This window comes from Euprymna scolopes, chromosome 6 (genome assembly GCF_053919585.1).
Source record: "Euprymna scolopes isolate OS-2025 chromosome 6, ASM5391958v1, whole genome shotgun sequence".
Taxonomy (NCBI): domain Eukaryota; kingdom Metazoa; phylum Mollusca; class Cephalopoda; order Sepiida; family Sepiolidae; genus Euprymna; species Euprymna scolopes.
This window is the reverse complement of record NC_136487.1, coordinates 57,206,391-57,216,037: the sequence shown is the minus strand read 5'-3', so window position 1 is coordinate 57,216,037 and position 9,647 is coordinate 57,206,391. Positions and strand designations below refer to the sequence as shown.

The window sequence follows — 9,647 nt, the reverse complement described above, 5'->3', positions numbered from 1 at the left end:
ACCTTACTAACAATGCACTAGGCTTTTTTTTGCGTATTTTTCTAGATTCCCCACTCCCCAACACGAACTGTTTTTCTTCCAAAATTCAAGAACTTTTCATTTTTCAATGAATTGAACTGTTTTCACAGACACACACACACACACACACATTTTAATTAAAAAAAAATACACACACACACAAAATAATTGTAAATATATTATTTCTTGCAAAAACGCTGGGGTTTTCATTACTTAATTTAGAGTTCACAGAGTGAATGAGGTATTGTGGTAAATGTTGCCAGTCAAGAGTAAAGTCGCCAAAGACTCAATTTACACTGTAGTAACAAAGACCCTGCACACTCCCCCACCCAGATCTTACAGGGCCTTGTGCCTAAATTTGTTTTGTAAACTTGAATTTTGCTTTTAATTTAATTTAATTTTACATTGAATTATTTTGATTGTAATTTTCATTTTCACGAAATAAATTATATATAAAGATCAAAGTGTAGTATCTGTTCCGGGGAGTTGCCGCCATTTACCCTTCACTCCTCACATTTAAAATCGGCATTGTGCCAAATTTACTCGGAGGGGGGCAAATAAATACAGCTTTTCTTTGCCTTTTGGCTAAGATCAAAGTTAAGTATCTGTTCTTACTACATGCTGTACTTATTGTGATATAAAGTGGGGGTCACTTTTCTGTATTAATTTAATGTAAAATGATACTCCACTTTACAACTAGTCAGTCTCAAAGCAATGCAAGTCATTCTTCAGATCATTCAAGTTGTTTTTGAAGGATTCCAATTATTTTATATATTCAATTCATCCTTAAGTTCATTAAAGTCATTCTAAGTCATTTACTTTTTAATTATTTAAGTCATTTCAGCCCATTTTCCGGTAATTTTAGTTTATTCTTAAGAATTTCATGTCAATCCTACATTCACGCATTAATTTATTACACGAGAGCACGCGACTAATGGCTATCGGCCTTGTTTAAATCAAACCCTACTAATCGCATAACTTACTGATTCATTCCATTTCCTTACCATTACGAAAACTTTTCAAAATTTACATATATGTTTCTATCAAATCCTATAACTTATATGCTAAATAATTAGATTATTTAGAAAATATAGTGACATTTTTTACCAACCAGTTTATAGGTTGTTTTATGAATTATAATTTCTAGATAAAGGTGATGTCTCACTATAGTTCTTTTCCTAATAATATTATAGTTCAAGCAGTTCTCTGTATTTTTCTAAGAAATATTTTGTTTTGTATTTAAGATGTGATCGAACTGATATTGTATTAATCTGAAGATGTTTTCAAGAGAGGTTTCATGGGTTCATCTAAGCCACACAGGCCATCATCAAAGACTTCTCTTAGCACAACTTGATGCATTCTTTTAATGTTATTATTATTATTATTATTATTATTATTATTGTTATTATTATTATTATTATTATTATCATTATTATTATTACAACATCACACTGTTACAAATTACCAAGTATTTTCATTTTAAATACTGGATGTAAATGAAGAATCAAGCGTGACATTTCTACAGATTCCCGTATTGGACTATGCGCAGTAATGTTTCCAATAGTTAATGAACTACTACTACTATTACAACTACTGCCACTATACTACTACTATTATTAATAATAATAATAATGACATTACTCATACTACTACTACTAATAATAATAATAACCATTATATTAATAACAAATATAATCGTGATATGTATCTAATTTGTTCACACATTTTATGTTAATTTTATTTCCTTTCAATTTGATAGAATTCTTTTTAGTATTTTCTTGTATTATGTACGCGTTATTTTAAATTTTGCTATAAATAATAATAGCCGTATTAGCAGTATTGTTTGTCGATTTACTAGTAATTAATGATTTTTATTGGGATTGTCTCATTTTTATGCAGATTGATATTGTCTGTGTGCACATAGTTTACGAGAAATAGACCATATATATTACTGCTTCCAGTGGAAATTCTTTGCGTTCCGACGAAAAATATGTCCACTAGTAGACAATATGAAATATAACGCTTTGGGGAGTACCCTTGCACAACTTTTGACAAATATTTATTAAGTGAAAATGATTTCGGCTAGAAATAATGTTTCCAGTGCTCGTCTCTGAGGGTTTAAATCATTAGGTCAGGTGGGTTTATTGATTAAAGTAGACAACTTTAGATGCAAGAACCAATAAGTGACTTGGCATGACTTAATGGACATTTTAGTACCTGCTTGGTAAAAATCACACCTGTTTTCTTCGTTCTGAGATCACATCTATCGATCCGATGTCTCTTGCCTGTTATATCGTATTGCTTTCTATCACTTCTTGTTTACACCTGGCTTAAAATATTTTCAGCTCGCCATGAAAGGTCATTTTTATCTTTATTTTCTTTAAGAGAGAGAAACGAATATTTAAAAGAGTTTCTTAAAATAAGAAAAGTAAATATTGTCCAAAGTTTCATTTACACTTTTCTACCACTAAGCGAAGATATACTTAAGGGTTGGCCAATATGTCCTCAGCCGTTATTCTCTCGGTAATTAGATCGACTATAATGTATAAGACAAACAACGTATTCTGATCATTCGAACACTGTATTGTGTAAGCTAACACTCCAAAATAGTAAACGTGGAATTTTTATAAACTTGATGTCTTAAATTGAGTTATAGCTTATATAAATACAATTCGGCCTGTGTGTGAAATATGTAGAAGGTGTTTTTTTTTAAAGAAACAGCAATATTTGTTTCAATTATAACTAGCAAGTCTTGCCTGGTGTACAATACGTTTAAATGAATTTTAATTCATGCAAATTTCGTTAGAAAGCCAATATTCCATTGAATTTTATATTGTACCGATAGCGAAGCGTCACATGCCCCCCCGAAGTGACTTTCTTCATATTACCTTTTGGTATACAGTGCACTGTAAAGTATCTAGGAGGTTCTTTCCAAAGTTTGTAGACGTTTTTTGTATAGTAATTTTTGTTTATAGTACACACGTAAAACACTAGCCGTCTTCGAACGAATTTCCTCCGGTTGCAATACATATGTTGCACCGTTCCAACAACCTCTGGAAGAGGCGATGGACGTCCTCGTGTGAGTTTGTAAGTACCGCGCGTTACAGCATCTTTCCTCTCCGCATTTGTCTCATAAAGATAGATTCTAAGGTTTCCCTTGAGTAAAGGGAATGATTAAAAGTCACACGCAGCAAGGCCTAGACTATAGGGTAAGTAAGAAACTGTCTTGATACCAATCTTAGTCAAATAGTCTGTGACACGGATGGAGTTGTGGACAGATGCATTATCGAACATCTTCAACATTTTCAGCTCCCAATTGTGTGTACAGTTCCCACACTGAAAACACTGTGTGTAAATTTCCAACGCTCTTAACAAACTATGCATTTATTGTCTGAATAGATGCACGACTGTCCTTTTTCTTTGAATTCCTTATTTAGCTAATGCAATCTGGTGTTCGGACTTCCTGACTACTCTCACCCCTCATACTATAACTCAAATACTCCATTCTTCATCAGAATCACTTATGCGACTTTTAAAAACTGATGTTCCGTTCAGGCAATATGGTGCAAAAACAGTGAGAAGGAGTTCATACGTTCCTGTGGAATTTTTCCAAGTTTAAAACAAAATTTTATTGCATATCTTTCTACTAAAATGTCCTCCATCACGATTGAAATTATGAAGTTCAACAGCTGTGAAAATCTGGCTTTAGTATATTTAGTGTATTCTAATCCCTTCTGTAGCTTTTCAGTTTAACATGAAATCATAAAAATTGGCCTGTCATCACATAAGATTATAGCAAGAAATACATAATGACTTCATTCAAAGTTTAAAAAGCATAAGCTAAGTATTATGCTTCAATTGTGTTCTAAACAGAAATTGCTTTAAAACATGTTTTTTGCCTTATCATGGAACCACCTGTTGTTTTTATAAAATATTTTTTATATAGTAACTTGAATTAAAGAAACCCGTACAGAATCCAAGTGGCGTTGTTCATTTGTGCTCTAAAAACATTCATTACGAAGGTGCTTCTGATTTTAAAAAAAGTACAGTTGATGTTATAGTCTGATGTTTATCTGCTTGTGTGGTGAAAAATTCTCAAATGCACTTTGGATGATAGAGTGTGTAAAACTGTAAACTTTGTTCAAATCAGACATTCGGATTTAATCGGAATTTTTGGATTATCAATATTTATCGTACACACTTCGATAAATAAATACGTGAGAAAACTACATCAATTACCGTTGTGTGAAATTTCAAAAAGCCAGCCCAGCCATTGCCGAATACGTAGGGAACGAAGATGCACACAGAAAAATACTGAAAAAAATCTTCATGTTATAAAATAGTAACGACTTTCTCTTTTTGTTTGCCGTTTCCCAGGGTTATTATTTCTTTACTTTAATTTTTTAATTATGTTTTTATAAAGCTTCTTATTATTTTATTACTACCATATCATTTGTAAAGGCATTCATTACATTCCATTACATTATTACGACATTGCCTACTTATATTGCCTGTTATATTCGAGATTATAAAAATACACATCTGCGCCAATGATAATGTTTATACATTTTACCTCGCATTGTAGCATAAAATAAAACATAATAAAACATCGAAAGGACAATTATTTCCCATGTTTCTGGGAACCTGGCAATAATTTAAATTAAATAAACGCAAACCTGCAAAAATAATTTGATATGATTTGATTCACTGTAATAACGTTTGTATCAGAAGTTATACAGCGTTGATCTCATATCGATTTTTCATCAGACGAAATATATTTTCATATAACATAAAAAATGTAATTAACTTACATGTAACTAATTGCAATAATTTAATTACATAGAGTTTAATTAAGTATAATTAAGCGTGTGATGCCAGTGGTATAAGTAAAGGTTAGCATGTAGAATAAAATATGTTTTTTTTTAAATTTTAATTTGAGAGCATGCATTGCTTCGTTGATAAATATGTGTTGCAGTTTGCAATAAAGTGCTAATTAAAGCTCGAAGCAAGTTTACTGTTCGTATTAGCAACCAGTAGATCTCGGTAAGGGGCATGAAGTTCAGCGTTATTTTACAATAATTGAAAATTTGTAAATTTGACTGCCAGTTTCAAGTCTAATAATTGATATTTGACACTTCCATATACTATATCTTCAAAAGTGTACGTGTTTACTAACGTTCACCCCTAACACCGCATATCACCACTTGGGCGTATGAGGTTACTATTTGGAAGTATACTTCGGAAAAGTGAAAAAGATGTTTGCTTAAGTTACATTTAAACTGCTGTATATCAATAGAGTAAGGAAAGCAGGTAGCAAAAAAGCAATTCCAAAATCTAGCTGTTTGAAGACAAACTATTAGAGAACAAAGCTGTTCGAGATATAAGGATCCCAACAGTAAAGGGGTGGAATTTGTTTGCTAAGCTCGTTTGTCGGAGATATGCACGTTGAGATCGCACAAGTGGAACAACGTCATCAGAACACATTCCAAAAAGTATTTGTCAAACAGGCACAGAGATGTAATATTACAGCAATGAGACAGTGATTAGAAACTTGTTGAGCAAGTGGGACTTATTAGATTGAAGACTAGTTAGTTAGAGAAAGATACTAGTGGTAGATGCACCAGCCTAGATGTGGACACAATACTCCATGCATGGCTGAATGTATGACTTGTAAAGGCACAAAAGACATTCAGGTGCTAATAATCATCAAGCACTATAGACATAACCTTCCTTTTATGCAGCAGCCTTCGCAATATCCCCAATGTATTTGTTCAAGTTTATATTGCCCGGACATGTTAGGCTGAGAACTTTGAAGGAACAATTCGCATGTAGAATTCTGGTTGTTCATGGATATCAGAGTAGCTTAGTCTTACGAGCATTAAATGTTACCGTCCATTTACGGCCTCATTCCACTACGTCCTTGGGATCAGTTTCTTAAGATTCTACCATTGGCTTTGATTTTTGTACATTCGTATCCCTGCGTGCATGTTAGAGAGCGTTATATTATCTGAAAACATACATATCTCGGGCACAATATTATCAGGAAAAGCATTAATTATCTTTAGGATTAATAGTAGCCTAAAGATCGACTTTTGATGCACATTTGAATTAATGTAATGCGATTTGGATATATTTCCATTAATGACAACCTGGATAGTCCTATTTTTAAAGAATGGTCTTATTATATGTAGGATATGTCCATTTATATTCTACGATTGAATCATTATTAACAGCACTTAGTGGCAGTCCTTGCGTATATCAAGGGCTACAGCCCTGGCCTCAGCTGAGCAAACGCCCCGTACACAGGAAATTCTATTAACCAACACAGATCAAGCAGGCCCCGACGAAAACAAGCTGTGGAATAGACCCACTTCATCACGGCAAGTGGCGTGATCATCCAACCAGCGCAATTGGTAGAGTGTTTGACTCGCGGATATGTCCGACTGATGAACCCAAATGAGGGCGAAACTCGAGTCTTAGACTTCCGGTTCGGATGGTGGTGTAGCTTTTGTGGGCTGCGGCGTTCTTTGAGCTGTTAAAATAATTATATATATTCTCTCACATACTGAAAATTATATGTATATATATATATATATATATATATATATATATATATATATAGTAGCGTTCGTGTGTGTGTGCGTGTGTGTGTGTGTGGTTGTACAACTACTTATCGACAAAGAAATATATAAATTCATTATAGGCTTTATCTATCAAAGAGGATTACACATTCAATTTTATACCTTATTTCGGTATTTTGTATTTTACAAACGAAATATGCACTGCATGGCTGACCTAATTTACAAATTACATTAACGAAAATCTATTTTAATAAGTTGCTCGATCTTATTAATTATTTCCTGTAATAGTATCATTTATTGTATTATTAAGAAATAGTATTTAAAATGTATTTGGTTAGTTGATTTTAATTCAATTTATATTTGATTTAATTTAGTTTTAATCATTTTAATTATGCATAAAACAGTTACGTTTTTAACTGGTATACTCATATAAAATTACGGCAGCTATTTACCTTTAAACAAATAATTCCCAAGAAATATAACTCTCATAGCAAAATTGCAGTTTTGCAAATTTTGAGGTTTCATCTCCTAGATCCGGAGATTTCTTTTGCAATGTAGCGGGAAAGATTTCGACCTAGTGGCTATTCGTGTTTTTCTAGAAAATTTGCATATACTTGGCACACACCCGCAATTTTAGAATAACAATAAGAAAAACGCTTGACAATATTTTAAAACAAAGTAAAATCATTCACGTAGGTGAAACAGAAGGATTGTTTATTGAATATTGGTTTTATTTTTCACCTTTATTATTTCGGCTAATAATTCTTAAAACTTTCTATACAATCTATTTTTCCTAGTACATTTTATGGAGGGGGGGGCTTCAAACCTCTGTAGTTTAAAATACAAGCTAAGCACTCCCCTTAATTTAGAAGTATTTATTCACTAAGTTAAAGTGTTGAAAAGTAAACAGTCGAGAAGTTTAAATGTCGGAAACAATAAGTAGAATTTAATTATCTACCAACCTATATACTTTTAACGTGCTGAAACATTTTTTCTAATTATAAACTACGTTGCCCAAAGTGGATTTTACACCCTGATAACCAACAACTAAACAAATGACCTCTTATCGCTTAAAGAAGGTTTTACTCCTCAAATGCTGTAAACAAATGACTTGTTCTATCACAAACATTAATTTCGAGTTGAACTCCCACATTTAGAGTAGGTGGTAGTCTTAGATTTTGTATACAATTTTTCAAGAATAAAATCCTGAATCGTTTAGCGACAAGCAACTGGTTAATTGGTGTAAACACAAGTGAAAGATATGAAATAAAGAAGCGTAAACAGTTTCAGCAATTATAAAAGATACTTGAATTTTACTGCATTTGATATCAGGAATTTCTTGATTTGTTTTATTGATTAAAATTTCTTGACTCTTTATACTTTAACAAATAGTTGTGTTGGTCAAAATTTCTTGCCTCACAAGTCAGCAAACATTCATGATTTTACTTATGTTTGCTAATATATCAGACGTTGGCAACACTGATAAATTGTTTGAAATCCGGAACTATGTTTTTATTCAAACACTAAGAATACGATCGATTTTATTAAATGCCCGCTACAATAGACTTGTTTTAATATAGAAATATTCTTTGAAACTGATTCATTAGTTCTATTTTTATTTCGTTATTTTACTTTAATGACCGGATGTAATATTTTAAATTTTATTTTCAATTTAATTTTTAACATTTTTTTTGTGGTGATCCGTTTCTTTCTATTTTAAAATGATATGTTTTCTTTTTTTTAATCAAAGAAATTTAGATTTTTCTTTTTTTAGAACAGAAGATAAACATACGCTTGACGCCAAAATAAACAATTTTATCATATTTCTTACATGAATTCGCCATAAACAAAATTTGCTAGGGTATTCTTTACGAGAAACGAACTAGCAAAATCCAAACTGCGTATATAGCCCACACAAATACAAACGATTTCATAAATTGATGAAGTTACGAATTTTACTCCAAAATACATAATATTTTTATATTTTAAACGCTGCCTGGTGTGTTATGGGGATAGAGAAAATAATTTTAAATAATGCCCTTTTTTAATTTCATCCCCATGAGAATAGAGTTACTCAGAGACAATGTCGGTTTTCGATATGAGTAAAATCCAGCTTTCCCAAAGAGAATATTCTTGATTGGACAATTTTAAAAGTGCCTTAGTCTGGAAGGATTATCTTACTGACCTATAATAAAACAGCGGAATTGTCGTATCAGAACAGATACTACACTTTTCAAGATATGGTCTGTTTTCAGGTACAGGCAAGAAGTTAGTAATCCAGAAGCAGATTTTAGTTATGCCATCTAAAACAAAACTCTTCGCCTAATTGAAGAAAATGTTCATATATGCGCTCAACCATTGGAAAACTATGAATGACGTGCATCGAGACAAGGAGATGATGTAAGACTTGCTAGAGAGTATGAACGTGAAGTAAATTACACTATTAAAGAACTTTCGCTACAAGCAGAAAATATGCAAAAAAAAAAAGAAAAAACTGCACGATTATAAAAGAGAAGTTTGCAATTCATTCATGGCAATGTTGGAAGCACAAGATCAGATGTACGAAAACATGTATCTTGATGCTCTATATGGCACAGACATGACTTTTGTAATCAGTTTGATCCTTGCAAAGATTAGATCCATAGAAAAAATTGTGCTTCTAAAAGCATCCAATACCATTGCTGACACTCTACTTAAAGGTGCCCGCACTCTTCACAGCACATTTAAAGTACCCTAGGATACTCATCTAATGGATCAGCCAGTTTGAAATATTACTGGTACCTAAGCCTTGGCAAATGGCATTCGAGACATTTCAGCAATTATTGTAGGCAAAGCCCTGATGACACACAAAAGTGTTTATGAAGGAATAACCGAACACTCCAATAAATCACAGGAAACAATATCCCATGTGTGGCATTTTAGCAGCATTATCGGTGATTTCCGTCAAATCATCTCAGTGGTAAAAATGGCAAAGGTGTAAACATTGTGAATGCAACTTTGAAGCAGTCCAGTCTATAGAGGCACGTTTTAGTGAAGAGATTTACAACT

General features: G+C 32.4%; 1 pseudogene; it reads left to right on the top strand.

The window, feature by feature from the left end:
- The first annotated feature begins 583 nt into the window (after positions 1 to 583).
- LOC145278479 (U2 spliceosomal RNA) lies at positions 584 to 707 on the top strand (annotated as a pseudogene).
- The last annotated feature ends 8,940 nt before the right edge of the window (positions 708 to 9,647 follow it).